This window comes from Nannobrachium achirus (assembly GCF_963921795.1).
Source record: "Nannobrachium achirus genome assembly, chromosome: 3".
Lineage (NCBI taxonomy): Eukaryota > Metazoa > Chordata > Actinopteri > Myctophiformes > Myctophidae > Nannobrachium > Nannobrachium achirus.
The window spans coordinates 37,855,701-37,877,837 of NC_137812.1; positions in this window are offsets into that span (position 1 = coordinate 37,855,701).

The following is a 22,137-nucleotide window of genomic DNA, read 5'->3' on the forward strand; positions in this document are numbered from 1 at the left end:
ATTACACCACGCTAGCCTAAAACCTTGGACCTGTACTTCATCACAGGATGGGCGCATACATCATATCCCTCGGTGCATCGATCCCTTCACAGCAGTGTGACGCGCACACACACACACACACACACACACACACACACACACACACACACACACACACACACACACACACACACACACACACACACACACACACACACACACACACACAAACAGAGAGTCACATGCTATCTGACATGTGTATACCTCCACCTACTGTACCTTTGAATCTCCAGCTGCTTTCCCCAGAGAGGCATTCACACAATAGACATCAATAGCTGGATGAGATGCTCAGATAAGGAAAAGTGGGGATTGAGCCCAATTAGTGTGGCTATCTGTGTGGTGTGTGCTCTACGCTATCGTCAATTTAATGTCAGCGTTATCATCACATTATGGGGGTTAGCAACGGCAAAGTTGTTGGCCATTGAGTTCAACTAACACTCAATTTGCTTAATTTACACAGCTTTCACTGTCCTGGTAGGGGCAATATCTAGTAGTGCTCTGCCGCTCAGGCACGTGCACACATAGACATGAAAGGGGGCTTGAGCCCCTGCCCTTTTATCCGTCTGTAAAAAGTGCCTTCTCCAGACCATGAATGCAGTTTTTACTATGGTGAAAGAAATGCAAATGCCCTCTTTCCATGCCATACCTGAAGGCAGCATTCAAGAGAATTGCCTTGTGCAAACTCTCCTGAACATGAATGCATCATCTTACGCTGAAAGAATTGCCCTCACTAGAAATCCATGCCGTACGCCACATCTCCAGTATTGCCTTTTTTATGATTAGTTTAGTGTGTTATCAAGTAATGAAAATAGCCGACCTCCAAGCTCACAACGCGTCGCACTGTGAGCTTGGAGGTCTGCTATTTTCAATATTTTCACCAAAAGGCCCTTTTAGAAATGTCAGCACCTGCCTCTCTTAACATTCTCTGCACGTCCCTGCTGCCGCTTCACATGTATTCCTAATGCCAGGCAGGACACTCACGCACAGAGACACGCATCAAGAACAGGGCCACGCGTAATATATCACCAGGCAGCACCGGAGCAAGGCCTGATTCCACATGATTTGATTGATTGATTTCTTTACACCTCTAACCACAAAGGCCACGGAGGATTCAACATCAGTCTTGGTGCTTTTAGCCTCGTCAATTATTCCTACGATAGCAGATGCCAAGTAATTAAAGATGAGGAAAAAGTGCTAATAGCGAGGCGGTAGAGCCAAATCAACTCATAACCTCTTAATTATATCTACACACAGACACTCAGACTTGCTAGGAGTAACACACCACACACACTCCCAGCTGTCTGTTCAAACGGCGATGCTGCCCCACCTCCCCGTTGCTGGCGTAGATTGTAGCCATGTCTGCTAATAAAATAAAGAGATGCTCCCAGGGATGTCACACCAAATTCTGGGCCCTGGGTACAAGGATTCACTGTGGGGCCCCTGTGCTTTAACAATTGAAAAATAGCAGATATACAAGCTCACAGCGCGGCACCGAGTGCCGCGCTGCGAGCTTGTAGATCTGCTATTTTTGAAAATGTTTTTTTTTTTTTTTTAAACCTATGTTTCGATGTCAGTGGAGCTCAAACCTTTTCATGTAAAGGACCTCCAAAATGGTATGTATTTGGCCACGGACCCCCATCTCCAAATATTGAGTTCCAGGGACATCCCCCAGAAGCAAAATTTGAGTTACAAATGTTCGCTTAAAAATACATATATTCAAAGATTTGCACACATTTTCCACGACTTTTCAAAAATAGCAGATCTACAAGCTTGCAGCGTGGCACTCGGTGCCGCGCTGTGAGCTTGTATATCTGCTATTTTTCAATAGCTAAAGTATAAAATAATTAAGGCCCCTCCACCACCTTGGGCCCTGGTAACTCAGTCCCACTTTCCTACCCCTTGTGACGCCCCTGGATGCTCCCCCTGTGAGGCCAGTGCTAAATCAATGGTCCCTTGAACCACACTGACAACCCCAGCCTCCCCTCTCTTTACCGTGTCACCCCAAATATTAAATTATGTCACTGCAGGGGCCGTGAGCCGAGAGAGGAGGAGGGGGGAGTTCAGATTAAAATGAAACCATTTCACGTCAGCAGGGGCGTCGCACCAAATTCTGGGCCCTGGGTGGGTACAAGGATTCACTGCGGGGCCCCCCATGAATGTTCTTCATAGGGGGAGGGGGTTAAATCCATTTAGACTGGGAACGCATTATTACGCGTTATTTTGTGCTTTAACTATGAAAAATAGCAGATCTTCAAGCTCGTACAGTATATCTGCTGATATCTGTGAACTTGTAGATCTGCTATTTTTTGGAAAATAGTGAAGATTTGTGCAAGTCTTTGAATATTTCAAATCCTTCTAAGGTTTTTTGACAAACCTATGTTTCGATATCAGTAGTGCTCAAACCTTTTCATGTGAAGGACCCCCGAAATGAGTTACAAATGTTCGCTTAAAAAATCATGCATTCAAAGATTTGCGCACATTTTCACGACTTTTCAAAAATAGCAGATCGACAAGCTCGCAGTGTGGCACCAAGTGCCGCGCTGTGAGCTTGCATATCTGCTATTTTTCAATAGCGAGAGTATAAAATAAATAAGGCCCCTCCACCTTGGGCCCTAGTTACTCAGTCACTCCCCCCCCCTTGTGACGCCCCTGCACGTCAGACAAGAATGAGGTGGCTGGAGGAAGAAACATGGCAAGGGGGGATGAGCTGGGGAAGGGACGGATAGAAAAAAAAAGAGGAGTGAGAGGTTGATCGGCGGTGCGTAGCTGCGGGGGGAAAGATCAAGTGAAGACTGCTCATGGGATGAGGTCAAAGGGTTCGGGACAGGGACGTGCTGGGCCACTGATTCAGCCCGGGAAAAAGAGTTGGAGAGGCCATCATTGCGCGCTATAGAGAGATCTCTCTCTCTATAGCGCTGCTGCTACTCAAAGATTTGCCATTTCAGATCATGACAAGTGACAAGCCAGTGGGCCAATTACATGAGTTATATTTTGTCGTTGTCGGGTGGAAATCTTGTATGTCCAAAACCGTTTGTTTTGTATTTATCATTTAAAAAATGATTTATACTAGTGAAAACAGCCGCTCTACAAGCACACAACGCCTCGCACCGCGAGGCGTTGTGTGCTTGTAGATCTGCTGTTTTCACTACTACTTTGCGACGGCCTTGTATGATGAAGCAGGGCTTTGCTTCGAGAAGAAATTTACAAATTTGAAACTTGGAGATACAAGGTTTCTGCCCGACAGTGACGATTTACTTTATTGGCCGCCTAACCCTCAAAATGGAACGAAGGCCGACATTTTATTTTAAATCTTTTCCTAATGGCCGGCCTGGACCGGCCAGGAATGAACCGGTCATTCGGGAGTTGTCCCGCTTTTCCCAATGGCCAGCACGTCCCTGCATGGTTCGGGACATGGGAGGGAGAGAGACAGAGGGAAGAGAAGAATGTGCAAGTGAGATAAGGGAGGTAAATGAAAGTGAGAGTGCACGGTAAAACTCCTCGGTGCTAATATGTCCAATTGTACATGTGCTCGGAGTTAAATGAACCCTCAGGATTTCACAGTGTAACAGGAAAGAAAGAGGAAATGCTAGCGGAGAGTGCAGGGAGAGCTTCGATCAGTGCAGGGAGATCAGAGACCCTTGGAGCTTAGAAACATGACAGCAAGGTGACCTACAGGCAGCCACAGATCACACACTCTCACAGCTGGTTGAACCACTGATATCTCCTCTGATATCTCCTCCCAGCCCGGGATATCTCACTGGAACTCTTTCATGCACTGTCTCTCTCCATACACTGTTTTTCTTTGCAGACAGGCAGCCATGAATTATTTCTGATCCCCGCGAGCGAAGATCTCAATTGGCCTGGGCCAACCATATCTTTTCACCTCATTGTGTCACTCTCTCTCACACACACACACACACACACACACACACACACACACACACACACACACACACACACACACACACACACACACACACACACACACACACACACACACTCACACACACACACATATATATATATATATATATATATATATGAGGGAGAGAGAGAGAGAGAGAGAGAGAGAGACTAAATGTGTTTTAATAATAATAATAATGAATAATAATAAAAATATAATGTATTGCATTTTATAACGCTTTCCTAAGCACTCAAAGCAATACAATTGTCCATTCATTCAAACATTGGGAGGTGAAGCGACAAACAATCGACGCCAGCGTCCTCACTTCCCAAATTCACACATCAATGATGGCAAGCTAGCACCGACCAACACATTGGATGTCGGGCAATGTGGGGTTCAGTGTCTTGCCCAAGGATACTTCGACAGTGCAGTGGACAGGAGGAGCCGGGATTCGAACCGCCAACCGTTAGATCATTGGACGACCTGCTCTACCTCCTGAGCCAAAGCCACCCCAAGAAAAGGCTTCATTGGGGAGATACTGTGAGAGGTGCTGCAGGTCTATGGGGTAAGGGGGGGCCATACTGAGGGCCATCCAATCTCTGTACGCCCAAAGAGAGAGCTGTGTCTGTGTGCAGCAGCAAGTCAGATTCATTCTCGGTGTGAGTTGGCCTGGGTATTGTCACCTATGTGATATTCACAAACAGGATCTCGAGATGCAGTCGTGGAGCAGAGAAGCGGTTCGGTGAGCAAAGTGTTGCATCACTGCTTTTTGAGGATGATGAGGTCCTGATGGTGTTGGTCTGTGACCCCCAGCTCTCACTGGATCGGTTCGCAGTCGAGCGTGAAGCGGCTGGATAAGGGATTAGCATCTCCAAATCTGAGGTCATGTTTCTGTGCAGGAAAGCGGTCGAATGCCCACTCCGGGTAGGGAATGAGTCCTTGCCCCACTTGAAGGAGTTCAGGTATCTCGGGGTCTTGTTCACTAGTGAGGGAAGGACGGAGGGTGAGATCAGAGCAGCAGGTGCAGTGTTGAGTCTGCTGTACCACACTGTTGTGAAGAAAAGAGAGCTGAGCCAGCTCTCTCAGTCTCCGTCCCCACCAGTGTTGGGCAGTAACGATGGTAAAAGTAACACGTTACTGTATAATATTATTGCTGCATTACTACAGGCTCGCAAACACAACATGCCTTTGGAGACTACTTTAAACTAGATTTTCAACATCTAAAATAAAGCCTGGTTACCGAGGTTAGTCAGTCAGTCAGTCAGTCAGTCAGACAGACAGACAGACAGACAGACAGACAGACAGACAGACAGACAGACAGACAGACAGACAGACAGACAGACAGACAGACAGACAGACAGACAGACAGACAGACAGACAGACAGACTGACTGACTGACTGACTGACTGACTGACTGACTGACTGACTGACTGACTGACTGACTGACTGGGAATGGATCAATTGAGGGATTGATTTATTAATTCAATATTTATATTCACAGAAAGATTAACACTAGCTTTAAAGTTAAAGAAAATAAAGTACCTTAATTAAAAACCAAGTGGCCCATGATTAAAAAGTACCACCCTTAGGTCAACATTTCCACTTGTTTTCAATTCTGAAGGCACTTTGTAGCTTTTTAATTACGGTACTTTATTTTATTTCTCCATTTTTAGCCCACGACTGAGAGCACAGGGCTCTAAGGATGGAAATGTCAGTCGGTTCAAACCACGTTGGTCCTGTAAGGTATAAGAAGCAGTGCAGCACAGGCTCTATGGTTTTTCTTATCTAACGTGTCACATTTATGAAGCATTTGCAGCTACTGTGTGTAGGTACCCCGCTGTAGGTGCACAGTAAATATTTGCTAGCGTTGAAAGAATCATTATACTAGTGGGTTATATATATTGCTAATTATAGTATGCCGTATGGGCCAGTGTGTTCCCTACATAATTTTAATTATTTTAGGAATGTTATTTAATATAGTGATGTATCATTAACTACTTAATTATTGCTATTAAAACAATGAATGTGCTTCTGGTGCCAAGCCATTTAAGAGACCAAGCACACCAGGCAAAATGAAGAGATCATTAATTTCTAATTTTCTCTTTCAGTCATCTATATCTGTCGCCGGGCAGAATCCAACTATGTCCAAAATATTAACTTTTCAAGAAATTACAAGAAATGTTGACTATATTGTCAGATACTTGCATTTGTCATATATATTTTCATGACTTTACTCAAATCCAGCTCAGGTGGAGTTTTTGACCAGTGAATGAATATGTTTGCTGTGTCCTGTCCATCATTGATTAGAACTAGAAGCTGGGCCGCCCTTCGGGCGGCCCAGCGTCTAGTCGGCGACCTGGCCAACTCGGAACAATGTAAATAGGGAATGAATGCCCCGCCCTTTAATGCAAACCCCATTATACCTGTTTTCATAGGATCCGTTTTGACCATCTGTCTGCCTGTGTCCATTTATGCCCATATATGGAGATATCTGTATCTGTCTGTCTGTCTGTCGGCGTCCATTTTATGTCCATATGTGGAGATCACTGCAGTTATAGTTCTGGGTCCATTTTATGCCCATATATGGAGATATCTGTCTATCTGCGTCCATTTTATGCCCATATATGGAGTATCTGTCTGTGCCTCCAACTGTGTTGCAGACACAGTGCCGGTTCCCCCTTTAATGCAAACCTCATTATACCTGTTGTCATAGGACCCGTTTTGAACATCTGTTTGCCTGTGTCCATTTATGCCCATATATGGAGATATCTGTATCTGTCTGTCTGCGTCCATTTTATGCCCATATATGGAGATCTTTGACCATCTGTTTGCCTCTGTCCATTTATGTCCATATATGGAGATATCTGTCTGTGTCCCTTTTATGCCCATATACGGAGATATCTGTTGGGTCGAGGCAAGGCCCCTGTATTGCCCATATATGGAGATCTCTGTATCTGCCCATATGCCCATATATGGAGATCTCAGTCTGTGTCCCTTTTATGCCCATATATCTGTCTGTGTCCCTTTTATGCCTATATACGGAGATATCTGTCGGGTCGAGGCTAGGCCCCTGTATCTGCCTGCAGTGATGTCACAATGACTCAGCGCTTGCGCCCGGCACTGCAGTGATGTCACAATGAGTCAGCGCTTACGCTTAAAGTAAGGAAGGCACTCGCGTGGAGGGCCCTGAACGGCATGAACAGTGTATGGAACTCTAACCTCCCCCGCCAAATCAAACTTAGCTTCTTCTTTGCAACGGTGGAGTCTGTTCTCCTCTATGGCAGTGAATGCTGGACCCTGAAGCCAACCCTGCAGAAGTCTCTAGACGGGTGCTACACTAGAATGTTGCGTGCAGTACTCAACATCAACAGGAGTGCACATGTTACCAACAGGAGCCTGTATGAGGGAATACCAAAGGTAAGCGAGAAAATTGCCACCAGAAGAATGAGACTAGCAGGACACTGCCAAAGACACCAGGAGCTTCCAGCCAGCAAATTGGTACTGTGGGAGCCAACACATGGGCACCGGTCGCGAGGACGTCCCACAAAAACATACGTGGACGTACTCAAGGAAGACGTAGGGACACAGAACACCAATGAGCTGGCCAGATGTATGGAGAACCGAGATGACTGGAAACAACGATGGAGGGCTCGTCTGAGGACGACCTAGATAGATACGCCGATTTTGCGCCGATTTCCGCATAAGGAGATTCCGAACGTTTCGCGCCGGTTCGGCCCATATATGGAGATCTTTGACCATCTGTTTGCCTCTGTCCATTTATGTCCATATATGGAGATATCTGTCTGTGTCCCTTTTATGCCCATATACGGAGATATCTGTCGGGTCGAGGCAAGGCCCCTGTATTGCCCATATATGGAGATCTCTGTATCTGCCCATATGCCCATATATGGAGATCTCAGTCGGTGTCCCTTTTATGCCCATATATCTGTCTGTGTCCCTTTTATGCCTATATACGGAGATATCTGTCGGGTCGAGGCTAGGCCCCTGTATCTGCCTGCAGTGATGTCACAATGACTCAGCGCTTGCGCCCGGCACTGCAGTGATGTCACAATGAGTCAGCGCTTACGCCGATTTTGCGCCGATTTCCGCATAAGGAGATTCCGAACGTTTCGCGCCGGTTCGGGAAAACCGCGCGTCAGGTCGGGTCGAGACCCGGCACTGCACTCCGTGCCGCGGCGGGGAACGCGCGTGCCGAATCTGAAGCCGGTGGGACGAACGGTTCTCGAGATACGCGGATTACAAACAAACAAACAAACAGACAGAGATTTGTCGCATTTATAGATAGATGACAAGGTCAGAACATGTGAAACAAGCCCATGAGGTCCTGAACAGAGAATGGAGTCAGAGTATGTCAAGGCTAAATGGCAAGAAAACCGAGGTTATCACCATAAGATCCTTTCGGAACATCCACCTATAACAACCAGTAAGACTCCCTAATCGGGAGATAAGCGACCGTCAGGTCGCATATATACACACTGCAAAAAGCAACCTCATGGTGGCGCTAGAAGAGGAGCATGTGAGAAATCAGGGGCGGAGGTTTGTGCGATACTGTGTCCCGCTGTGCATGATTTTTAGACAACATCTGTTGGAGCGGTGTCCATTAATGTTGTCTGCAAAAAGCAACCTGATGTTGGCGCTAGAAGAAGGGCATGTGAGAAATCACATGCCCGGAGGTTGTGGTGTACCAGCCAAGGAGTGTGTGTGCAAAGTTTGGCATGGATAGGGGCTGGAGATAAGAGTAGGGCCAAAAGTGTGACGTGGCGTGACGGACAGACGGACTGACGGAGGGACTGCCGGTGGAGGTTTTCATTGTAACTTGCGACCTGACGGTCGTAACAACAGGAGGTGCTGCTCTAAAAGAAGTCAAGGACTTCAAATACCTGGGCTCATGCATAGATCAACTCAACCGAGCAAGATCTGAAAGTGAGGAAGGCACTTGCATGGAGGGCCCTGAACGGCATGGCCAGAGTATGGATCTCCAACTTCCCCAGACAAACTCACTCAGCTTCTTCTAAGCAACAGTAGAGTCTGTTCTCCTATGGCAGCGAATGCTGGACCCTGAAACCAACCCTTCAGAAATCTGTAGACGCGTGGTGCTACACCAAAGTACTTAATTAACATCAGCAATAGTGAACGTTAACAACAAGAATCCGTGTGAGGGAACACCAAGGGGGAGTGAGAAAATAGCAGCCAGGAGATGAGACTATAGCAGGACACTGCCCAAGACATCAAGAACTGTCTGACAGAAAATTGGTGCTTTGGGAACCAACACACGGGCACCGGTCATGAGGAAGTCCCACATTAACATACAGTATATCGTCGTTGTCGGGTGGAAACCTTGTATGTCCAAAACCGTTCGTTTTGTATTTATCCTTTTAAAAATGATTTAGAATAGTGAAAATTCTCGAATTCCTCGATGCGAGGCGTTGTGTGCTTGTAGATCAGCTATTTCCACTAGTTTTGTGCGACAGTCTTGTATGATGAAGCAGGGCTTTACTTTACAAAAGAAATATACAAATTTGAAACTTGGAGATACGAGGTTTCTGCCCGACAGCAACGATAACGATATACATGGACGGTGTACTCAAGAAAGATGCAGGAGCGCAAGGTACGAAATAACGAGCTGGCCAGATGTATGGATAACCGGGATGACTGGAGGCGACGATTGTAGAGAGATAGCAATGATTTATTAAAGAAATGTAAAAAAAAAAAAGGTTGAAATACAGAGATAAGAGGTTTGCACCCGGCAGTGGCTATATGATGGTCTGTGAGTGTATGTCCTGGCCTAATCTTACGAATCACTTGACTGATCAATGCCAAATATCTTGCCCACTATAGGCCAATGAAGTACCAATGAACTCCCTGCATTTTTGTAACTTTCAAACTGTCAAACTGAATCCTTTTCTAAACATGCGGACAACTGACGTCAGCATCTTACTTCTGAAGTAATACTGGCTACATAAAGTCAAAGATCCATATCAAAGCCAGGCGTTATTAGACCCTATCTTGATGTGACGCTAATAATTGAACTGAACATTGTCTCACTGCTAAAATAGGCATTGTAAATAGTCTGAATTACATGTATTAACTGGTGGCATAGTTAGGGCGGTTTGAGCCAAATCATTTGAAATCTGTCTTCACCATACACATGCCATTTTTGTCATGAGGGCATTATTATCCTCCTGGATCATCAGCTTCCTTTCTTATCTAAATGATCTATTATATTTGTCTATTGTGATTTCTTGCTTTTGGTATTGTCTTTTTGGCTGTTCCATGGTGCAGATCTGCAGGGAAAGTAAACAGGGTGTAACATGAAATTAATCAATTTAATTTATTATAAAACATAATCAATAATCATTGTTTTAATAATATAATTGAATAATTGATCTTTGAGATGAGTTATGACCTTGCAGATCAGCTATTTGAGATTATTCTTTTAATCAAGAAAAGTTATTGATAAAATAATAGCAAAGAAGATAATTAATAGCTGCAGCACTAGTTGTCTATGATGGAATTTCGTAGATTTTTATTTTCTTTATTAATTAAATGACTTTTATTCATGTAAATCTTAGCTTTTGGGGGAATGTTTTTTGAAAATGTTTTGAAATGATAATAATTAAAAACAAAATGTTAAAATATAAAAATTCAGGGACCCATAAAAATGTGTCCGTGACCCACAAATGGGTCCCGACCCAGTGCTTGGGAACCAGTGCTTAACCCATATGATGTGCATGTACATAATGTGATTGTGTGCCTCATAGGGGTGTAACGATACATTTTAATAGCGATTCGATACATATCACGATACATGGTTGACGATATTCATGGTGATACGATACGATTCGATTCAATGATTTAAAATCGATATAGTAACTATTTAGCAAAGAAATTAAATCTGTGTGAAAGGTGTGGCTAGTGCAGGTTTTTAAGGGAAACATGTATTATTATGGATATAAATAAGTAAACACAGTGATTATCTGCCAAATACATCAAATCAAATCAAATCAAACTTTATTTATAAAGCACATTTAAAAACAACCGAAATTGACCAAAGTGCTGTACAGAGAAAGAGCAAACAATAAAAGCATGAGCATATATATACAGTACATATAACCGGTGTCAACAAGAAAAAAACAACACACATATATGCGTTATAAAAGCAAAACATATAAAAGACCTCAGGTGAGATTAAAAGCTAGAGAAAATAAGTGAGTTTTAACCTGAGATTTAAAAACAGTTATGGATGGAGCAGACCTAATTGAAAGGGGCAGGTTGTTCCATAACCTGGGGGCTGCAGCCGCGAAAGCGCGGGCCCCTCTGGTCATTTTTTGGGGAATCAGCTCAACCAGTAGTTGCTTATCAGCAGATCTCAGGACTCTGGTGGGGGCATAGGGTTTCAGGAGCTCTGAGAGGTATTTGGGGGCCAGACCGTTTATGGATTTAAATGTGAAGAGGAGGATTTTGAAGTCTATACGGAATCTTACTGGGAGCCAATGAAGTGAGGCTAAGACCGGGGTTATGTGTTCACGTTTTCTAGTTCCGGTCAGCAGGCGAGCAGCGGCGTTCTGGACAAGTTGTAATCTTCTGAGGGATGACTGGTCTATGCCACTGTATAGGGAGTTGCAGTAATCAAGTCTTTGGGTGATGAAGGCGTGTATTGCAATTTCTAATTGTTTTTTGGGGAGATATGGCTTGGCCTTGGCGAGGAGACGGAGTTGAAAAAAGCTGGTTTTGACGACGGAATTGATTTGTTTATGAAATTTGAAAGTGCTGTCTAAGATGATACCGAGGTTTTTGGCGGATGTGTGGATGTTTGAAAGAAGGGGGTCTGGGATAGTGAGTGATGGGGCCATGTGTTGATCGAATATAATGATTTCAGTTTTACTTTCGTTTAGGTTTAAGAAGTTAGCGTCCATCCAGGTTTTTATATCGTGCAAACAGTTGAGTAGTGGCTGGAATGAATTGATGGAATTTGATTTGAGGGGCAGGTATAATTGGATATCGTCGGCGTAGCAGTGGAAGGAAATGTTATGTTTGGACAGAATGGGACCGAGGGGGAGCATATAAAGCAGGAAAAGGATAGGGCCTAGTATGGAGCCCTGTGGCACCCCACATGTGAGGGGGGCTGGAGGTGACGAAAATTGACCTAATTGGACAGAGAAGCTCCTATCAGAGAGATAGGAATAAAACCATGATAGAGCCATACCGGTGATGCCGACCTGGTGCTCCAGGCGATGTAATAGGATTCTGTGATCCACGGTATCGAATGCAGCTGATAAGTCCAGGAGCACCAGGGCGGCGGGGTTTCCGTTGTCGGCTGTTAAAATCAAATCGTTAAAAACCTTTAAAAGAGCGGTTTCGGTACTGTGGCCAGGTTTAAAACCGGATTGAAATTTCTCATGGATGCCTTGCGAGATTAAAAAACACTGAAGTTGGTTATAAACTATTTTTTCCAGAACTTTAGATAAAAATGGCAATTGGGAAATGGGCCTAAAATGTGATAAAATTGTTGGATCAAGGTTTTTCTTTTTGAGTAAGGGTTGTACAACTGCATGCTTAAAAGCGGTAGGGACACAACCAGAGGTAAGACATAGATTTAAAAGCGATAAAACAAATGGGCCAACCGCACCAAATACCTCAATGAGGAGCAGGGAGGGGATGCAGTCTGAGGGACAATTTGTGGGTCTTAGATGAGAGATTAATTCGGAGAGTGAAGAGAGAGAGACAGGTTCAAATTGGAAGAAATTGACAGTATGGATAGATGTGACTGGAACTGGGGCAGTATAATTATGTAATAACCGAAGATTGTGAATTTTATCAATGAAAAATGTTTGAAAGTCTAGACAGAGGCTTAAAGAGGGAACAATAGCAGGTGCATCGCGTGGATTTGTGATAGAATTGAGAATGTTGAAAAGCACCTGTGGTTTATTACTGTTATTATTGACTAGGTTGGAGATGTATTGTACTTTGGCCGTTTTTACTGCTTTCTGATAGTCAGAGAGACTATTACGTAATATGTCCAGTGAAACATGGAGTCGGTCTTTGCGCCATTTCCTCTCCGCGCACCTACATGTGCGCCTGAGAGTGCGGGTAGAATGGTTTAACCATGGCTCAGGGAGGGCTTTGGTGCGCTTATATCTGAGGGGGGCAACAGAGTCAAGGATTTCAGTACATGTGGAATTGAACATACTGAGGATTGTGTCAGCACTAGAAGCGTTAGTTGCGTCCAGGGCGTGAATAGCCGAATCATTGAAGCTAAGGGAAAACAAAGATGCAGTTTGGGGGTTAATATTGCGTGTGCGGCGAACTAGAGGGCCGGATTTGATTATAGAGCAGGGAGTTGAGGTTGTGAATATGATTGGGAAGTGGTCAGAAATGTGCGGGGCTGGAAAAACATCAGTTACTGAGACAGTCACACCATGTGACAGCAGGAGGTCCAGTGTATGTCCTTTTTCGTGGGTAGCGCCAGTTGTAGCAAGTGTGAAGTTAAATGATTCAGTGAGCTGTAGGAAGTCTCTGGCAAAAGGGTTAGAATCGCAACAGCATACGTGAACGTTCAGGTCGCCCCCAATTAAAACATTTTCGTATTTAACCATGATTCCAGATAAAAAGTCCCCAAAATCATTAATGAAGTCCTTATTGTGCTTAGGGGGGCGATAGACCAGTGCACATAGAACAGGAGGTGATGCATTTATTTCAAAAAGTTGAAGCTCGAAGCTAGGGAAAGTGGCCTCGGGGGTGATTAAGCGGCACTGGATATTGGAGTTATACACAGCGGCTAGGCCTCCGCCGGTGCTAGAGGATCTGGGTGAACTAAGAAATGAGCAGTGGGGGGGGAGGAGGTCAGTGAAAGATGAGCAGTCGCCGGGAGTAACCCAAGTTTCTGTCAGGAGGAGGAAATCCAGATCACGGATGGTGACAAGATCTTTTAACCAGGGACCTTTGTGTGCAGGGCCTATGGCTCTTACATTAAAGAGGGCCATTCTAAAATTGGTAGTCTGGCTGGGTAATTGAGTGGTGCGACGCAGGGGGCGTAGGTGGGCATGCCTAACACCTTGTCTGAGATGTGAGCCAAACGGTGGCGGTGCATTGTAATGTCTCTGTCTGATTAGAATTGAAATAGGAGAGGAATAGATAGTACTTTTAATGATATTTATATCAATAATAGTAGCTGTGACCCTACTACTAGTGTTATCCACAGTATTTTCGTTATTATTATTAGTAGTGGAATTTACAGTATTTTTATTATCAGAAATGTTATTATTATTAGTGGCCAAGGCCACGAAGTGGCAAATGGCCACTCCTTGATATTGGACTTCATCACTTTTCTTCCGCCACTTTTTCTCTAGCGGCTAGACCGTGCAGTCGCTTTTTACGAAACTCGGCAGTATGGCAGAGGACTATGCCAAACGGCTAAAACGTGAAGCTCGCAACAATCGGCCAAAGGGTGGCGCTGTAGGAAGCCTTTGAAAAATGCCAACTTTGAACAGGTGTAGCTCATGCTCTGTTTCAGGTACAGCAATGAAACCTGTATACACTTATGCGTCTCCTCATGCCGAACAACTTTTACACTCTGACTTTTGACCTCTGACCTTTACTTCTCCCACAATTTTGAATTATATGAAAAACAGTCAAAATCTATCTCCTCCTGGGATTTTCGCTTGCTTACACGCGTGCCTTGACTCAAGCGGAAGACATCTGTGTCTTTGTTAAGTAAGCTCCGCCCTTAGATTTTCCGCCATTTTGAGCAGTTTGTAAAACACTTAAACCCGCTTTTATTCCGGAACTTTCGCGTCACGTGCACGGAACCTTTTTTACATGAACTTTGGACCAATATCTAAAGATCTGTCAGATCGTTTTTTTTTTTAAATTGAAACATGCTTTTTGGTAACGCTTCCTTTTACGGTACAGTAATAACCAGGTAATTACTGTGTAATAACCAGGTAATTACCATGGTAACTACCTAGTAATTAATTAGTAATTACCTTCTATGTTCCTGAAAACTACCAGGTATTTACCAGGTAATAATAAGTATTTACCTGGTAATTACATAGTAAGTACCTGGTAATACACCTAGTAATTTCCAGGTATATTACCTGGTAGTTACCAGGTATTTTCCTGGATACTAAAAGGTATTTACCAGGTAATTATGAGTATTTTGTTATGCAATTACTATGTAATTACATGGTAACTACCAAGTTACCATGTACCATGGTAATATACCTATATGGTTAGGTAATTACTAGGTATTTTCCTAGAAACTACCAGGTAATTATACACGTTTATTACTGTAATTACCATATAATTACCATGTCATTTACCAGGTAATTACTAGGAAATAACCAAAACTAATCCGGGCAGGTACCAAGGTAGTTACCTGGTATTTACTAGATATCTCAATCAGAACTACCAGGTATTTACCCAGTAATTATAGATTATTATACAATCAATCAATTTGTTCAGTGACCGAGAGGCGGCTAATGACTTATATATTTACCATTTGTTAATCTGATAACTACCATGTTTAACCTGGTAATTGACAGGTACTTACCTGGTAATTACTCAGTATTTACCCAGTAACAACAAAAATACCTACCTAGAAAGTACATAGTTATTAAAGTGGAATTGTACCGCAAAAGGAAGTGAGGTCTGTTACCATGTTATTACTTGGTAATTACTCATTCCTTACCCAGTAACTACAAAAATATCTACCTGGAAAGTACATAGTTATTAAAGTGGAATTGTACCGCAAAAGGAAGTGAGGTCTGTTACCATGTTATTACCTGGTAATTACTCATTCGTTACCCAGTAAATACAAAAATATCTACCTGGTAAGTAGTTATTAAAGTGGAATTGTACCGCAAAAGGAAGTGAGGTCTGTTACCATGTTATTACCTGGTAATTACTCAGTATTTAGCCCATAACTAGAAAAATATCACATTACCCAAGACACTTGGACCGAAAATGCCCCCAAACTGACCAGTGTTCATTCATTTGCATTCAGTGCATGCCAAGTCCTGGCTTTACAGTGTCTGTCTGCTTCTCCCCCTGAACAGCACACTGTATGTCAGGAGATAAGAATTCCCATCAAAAACCACCATCACCAGTCATCAAAAATTACATTAAGATGAATGCATATTATTATTACACCTCCTCACTCAAGACATCTCGCTGGGACAGATATGCAAAAACAGGTGAGCTGCCAAAGATAAATGCTTTAATCCAATGAATTTCTTATAAAACATAAAACATAATTACAAAAACAGTGTAAAATATTAAGTCAGACATTTTTTTATCAAGTAGAGATTTCTCTTTAAAAAAAAAACAAATAAAAAAACAAGAAAACATCAATGATAAATAATAACTATATGCAACACCTGTGTCATAAAGGTAGTATATGACAGTTACCAAATTACAGCATGGGGTTAGAGGTTGGGCAAGATAGGTTTGTCTACTGGAGCCAGAGAGGTAAATAATGAGACCAGATGCAAGTCACTTGAGTTGGCCGGCTCAATTTTATATTGAATGAAATATAATTAGTAGGAGTAGAAATAATAGAAAATAAAACAATGTGCACAAACATACAGTACAATAATGAATGGAGATAGGTATACCATGACTCAGTGAATCCGGTTTTCAAGATTTTCTTTTCTGAGGGTTTTAATTCCTAGGGTGCACCCAACTATACTGACTGAATAATACCTCTCTGCCCCTGCAGAGCAGAGAGAATGTGAGTGTGAGGGTACTAATTGAACCACTAATTGTCCAGTCCTGCACTGTTCCTCACAGGGCAGTGTATGCGGTGAGTATGCGTTTGTCAAAAAGTCCAGTTCTTCTGTGTGCAGTCTGTGTGTATCACCGACCAGTACTGCACTGCCAGGGCAGTTTGTGTGTGATAATTTCCTACCACGCTGGGGACACAGACTCTGGCTCACTGACTATGGCTCTGGGTCTGCCCAAGGAGAATTCTTAGATCAGGTCTGGGTCCTTCCAATCTTGGGTTGCTTGCCACTCCTTGGTTGACCAGAGTCAGGCTGAATCAAACAGATGTGTCAAAAAAAAAAAAAAAAATGACCTGCATAAAGCAAGGCCAGAGGCATCTCTGTGTTAATGTCTAAAACAATATCAGTGACACAGTTGTCGTTACATAAGGTTTCACTTCAAATACTTAATACACAAATTCAACAGTTGTTCATACAACAAAATAAAAATAAATCTTCCAGTACAGGTGAAGGGCTGATAGATGTTAACACAGGCCTGTATTGAGTGGTAATTCTGTAAACAGAACAAGACAATAGAATCATTACTTAAACAGTACTTAAAAAAGTACATCATTGAACAGGCTTTAAATGCATTAGTATTACAGATTACAGAATGCATTACATTAGAGAAAGAAATGCTTTACAGAAATGCATTAAAGTAAATTGCATTACACCAGGGAACTAGCATTCCATATTATGATAATGGCATAGAACAATCACAGGGCCATGGAAGTACTGCTGAGGCCTTTACAATAGAATGCTCCAAACTAGCTAGTTAGGCTAGCGAAAATTAGCATATGAACTAAACAACACAATAGCAACCCAGCAATTGACTACACATTGTAATGCTCCCAGCTAGCTGGCCAGGCTAGCGAAATTAGCATATGAGCTAAGCAACAAAATAGTAGTACAGAAATTCCCATTAGACACATTATGGCCAAAACGTCATGTACTACATTATACAGCATTCTCTGCACATAGAAAACAATGATGCAGTAAGAACTTACTCTTCACAAACACACTCTTATTGAAAGTTGCAGGATTAAGGCACTGTGTTTATGTCCTGACTTGTCCTCACCCCTCACTGACCTCTGAAACATCAGGCCCCCGTGCCTGCAGTTGAAAACTGAGCTGCCCAAAAAAATGCCTGAACAAAATAAACATATTAATAATAATAATAATAATAAACTGAGGACACAAGGAGGGGAATTTATAACATAGCCCATTTTACTTATTTATTGTAAAGGGTAATTCCGTCCATTTTAACCCATTTTCTGGAACTAGGCTAAATGATCCTTCAACCAGAAGGGGCCTCCCCAAACCTGTCTGCCCTGAATGACAGCCTGCTGCCTGTGCAGGGACACCAGGTGAAACTAATGCCAATCAATCAGAGTGAGAGCAGAGATCACAGCAGAGCACAGAGGAGAAGCTGCTGAGAAGCATTCAAACTTCAGATTAAGACAATACATGTATTATTTTGTCAGTTGTGTGCAGGAAAGCACAACATTAATGACTTTATCTTGCTGTGAGGAGCAACACATAGTCATCTGAATAGCACTGGTGTGCTGGTGCTGAATTCATGTGCAGGCCTTGGTGAGTGACAAGCAGTGTTTTGCCTTAGCTGCTAGGTGGCTAACTTGTGCTGGTGTTTCAGAGGTCAGTGAGGACAAGTCAGGACATAAACACAGTGCCTTAATCCTGCAACTTTCAATAAGAGTGTGTTTGTGAAGAGTAAGTTCTTACTGCATTGTTTTCTATGTGCAGAGAATGCTGTATAATGTAGTAGGCCTACATGACGTTTTGGCCATAATAGCGGCGCAGTTAAGGAGAACGATACTTCAGTTCTGGAAAGAAGCACCAAAATTTTACAGAGTGTACCTCTTGGGTCATTCTTTAGAAAAATCACATTAGACACTTAATTTTCAAAATGGCTGCCAGTTTTAAAGATGGCCGCCTTTTCGGATATGTTTTACAGGACGCCAGCCAGTTAATATTGAATTTTCATAATATTAAAGTTGTTTTGTAGGTTTTAAAACATCCTGAGTTCATTTATTACACTTTTAAAGCAGCCAGAATAACCTTTCTGACTTTTGGTTGGGGTCTTTCCTCACCTGGGACCCCCCAGACAGACCCCTGAGCCTATTTCAGTAATCGCTCTGCTCCTGCTCCAGAACAATGTTAAATTAGATCTGAAATATGCTCTGAAATAAAAAATGACTAGTAGCAAATAACAGAGGTCTTCCACGGGGGGTCCGGGACCCCTGGGGGGATCCTCAGAGCTACTACAGGGGGCCTGCCAAATCTCTTTTTTTTTTTTGAAACTTCGAATGTTTTTATGTATCCTAGTTTTATGTATTGTACTTTGATGGTTTATTAGTATTCTCAGTATTATTTATAATGTTTTTTTGTGTTAAACAGTTATGGTTGACAGCTGTTACTGCAGGGATTGCAATAATGAAGGTATTGCAACTTTTCACTTTGGGCGCAGAACAACATTTCCATTTATTGCACTGCACTCACACTGACCACACACACACACACACACACACACACACACACACACACACACACACACACACACACACACACACACACACACACACACACACACACACACCTCTTTGTTATTGTCACCCCAAAACCCTCACCTTATTAGAGCCCATGGTCAATTACGCCCAAAGCGATTCACTACAATACAGTAATTTCAGACATGCAGGATATATTCGTCTTCATCATCATCATCTTCAATGTCCAACCTAATAGTGTTGACACAGTCTCCACCATAGCATAGAGTGAAAGGCAGGTTATTTAAGCAGCTGCACCGTCCCTTACAACCTGCTTTGCAGACACATTTGATGAGCTCAAGTACTGCCTTTGGAGCAGGGAGAGCAAGAAACCTGACTGGAATATAACCTCCACTCTCTGAATTCCATCTATTTTCTTCGATTGGTGGAAGCACAGGGTATGGTATGGTCAGGTATGATTTATCCTGCATTGTGACAGAGTTGGCGCGGAGGTAATGTGGTAGCAGTGCAGCACGAGTTGGATGTAGCATCTCACCCTCCAAGTTCTTTGACAGAAATAGTTCCCATCTGAGTAATCCCAGAGTTGTTGGACCTTTTGAACTGTAAACATGGCATGCAAAATGTTCCGACTGCAATGTTGATGGAAGCTCACCATTTATAAGCTCAGGAGGAATGGCCAATGACCTTGCCAAGGTCCTTGAAGCGGTTAATGGCTTGGTCATCATCATCATCATCAAGTAGGCATTGACCCATGTCTTTTTGGTGATTCCAACAAATGTTCATCCCCAGTCAGCACCTGAAAAACTATGTACACAAAGGAACCCTTGACATTTGTAACATCCAATAACTTGAACTCACTTGAATATATAAATTTCCTTTTTTTGTACCGGAGGCAAGGACTTGATAAGAAATTGGGGTATCAGCCTCTTCATGTGTTTGCACTTCCTCAAAATCATGTCCCTTGATGAAGGTATCCTATTATGATGCCTACTTTGTCATACCTGACAAATTGCCCTGAGCTTCCATCAATTGAAAAAAAAAATAGATGGAATTCAGAGAGTGGAGGGTATGTCCAGTCAGGTTTCTTGCCCTCCCTGCTGCAAAGGCAGTACTTGAGCTCATCAAATGTGGCTGCAAAGCAGGTTACAAGGGACGGTGCAGCTGCTCAAACAATAACCTGCCTTGCACTCTCCTCCCTGCAAATGCTATAGTGGAAACTGTCAACACTATTAGGGAGCCAAGGGAGGACATGTATAGTAGTGAATTTCTTTGGGTACAATTGACCGTGAGCTCTTTAAGAGGATAGGGTGCGGGTTTTGGGGTGACGATAACAAAGAGGTGTGTGTGTGTTGTGTTGTCAGTGTGAGTGCAGCGCAATAAATGGACATGTTAGACTGCGCGCCCAAAGTGAGAAGTTGCAATACCTTAATTATTGCAATCCCTGCAGTAACACCTGTGAACTGTCTAACACAAAAATGTAATAAATAATACTGAGAAAATAAAAACAGTTAAAAAAAAGAAAAGAACTTCCCCATCAAGATTCGGCAGGCCCCCTGTAGTAACTCTGAGGACCCCCTAGGGGTCCCGGACCCCCTGTGGAAGACCCCTGGGTATTTGCTACTACTCATTTTTGCTTTCAGAGCCCAGTTACAACAACTTTAATGCTTCAGTTATGATCTAATTTAACATTGCTCTGGAGCAGGAGCAATGCGATTACTGAGATAGGCTCAGGGGTCTGTTTGGGGGGTCCCAGGTGAGGAAAGACCCCAACCAAAAGTCAGAAAGGTTATTCTGGCTGCTTTAAAAGTGTAATAAATGAACTCAGGATGTTTTAAAACCTACAAAACAACTCTAATATTATGAAAATCGGACATTAACTGGCTGGCGTACTGTTCAGAGGCAGCCATCTTGGAAACATGGCAGCCATTTTGATTTTTCAGTGTCTAATCTGTTTTATCATAGGAACAACCCCTAAGGAGTACTTGTGAAAAGTTTTAGGTTTCTTTCCACTTCTGAAGTATTTTAGTGCAAAAATGCATTTATCTGCCCCGCTATAATGCGTCTAATGGGAATTTCTGTACTACTATTGTGTTGCTTAGCTCATATGCTAATTTCGCTAGCCTGGCCAGCTAGCTGGGAGCATTACAATGTGTAGTCAATTGCTGGGTTGCTATTGTGTTGTTTAGTTCATATGCTAATTTTCGCTAGCCTAACTAGCTAGTTTGGAGCATTCTATTGTAAAGGCCTCAGCAGTACTTCCATGGCCCTGTGATTGTTCTATGCCATTATCATAATATGGAATGCTAGTTCCCTGGTGTAATGCAATTTACTTTAATGCATTTCTGTAAAGCATTTCTTTCTCTAATGTAATGCATTCTGTAATCTGTAATACTAATGCATTTAAAGCCTGTTCAATGATGTACTTTTTTAAGTACTGTTTAAGTAATGATTCTATTGTCTTGTTCTGTTTACAGAATTACCACTCAATACAGGCCTGTGTTAACATCTATCAGCCCTTCACCTGTACTGGAAGATTTATTTTTATTTTGTTGTATGAACAACTGTTGAATTTATGTATTAAGTATTTGAAGTGAAACCTTATGTAACGACAACTGTGTCACTGATATTGTTTTAGACATTAACACAGAGATGCCTCTGGCCTTGCTTTATGCAGGTCATTTTTTTTTTTTTTTTTTGACACATCTGTTTGATTCAGCCTGACTCTGGTCAACCAAGGAGTGGCAAGCAACCCAAGATTGGAAGGACCCAGACCTGATCTAAGAATTCTCCTTGGGCAGACCCAGAGCCATAGTCAGTGAGCCAGAGTCTGTGTCCCCAGCGTGGTAGGAAATTATCACACACAAACTGCCCTGGCAGTGCAGTACTG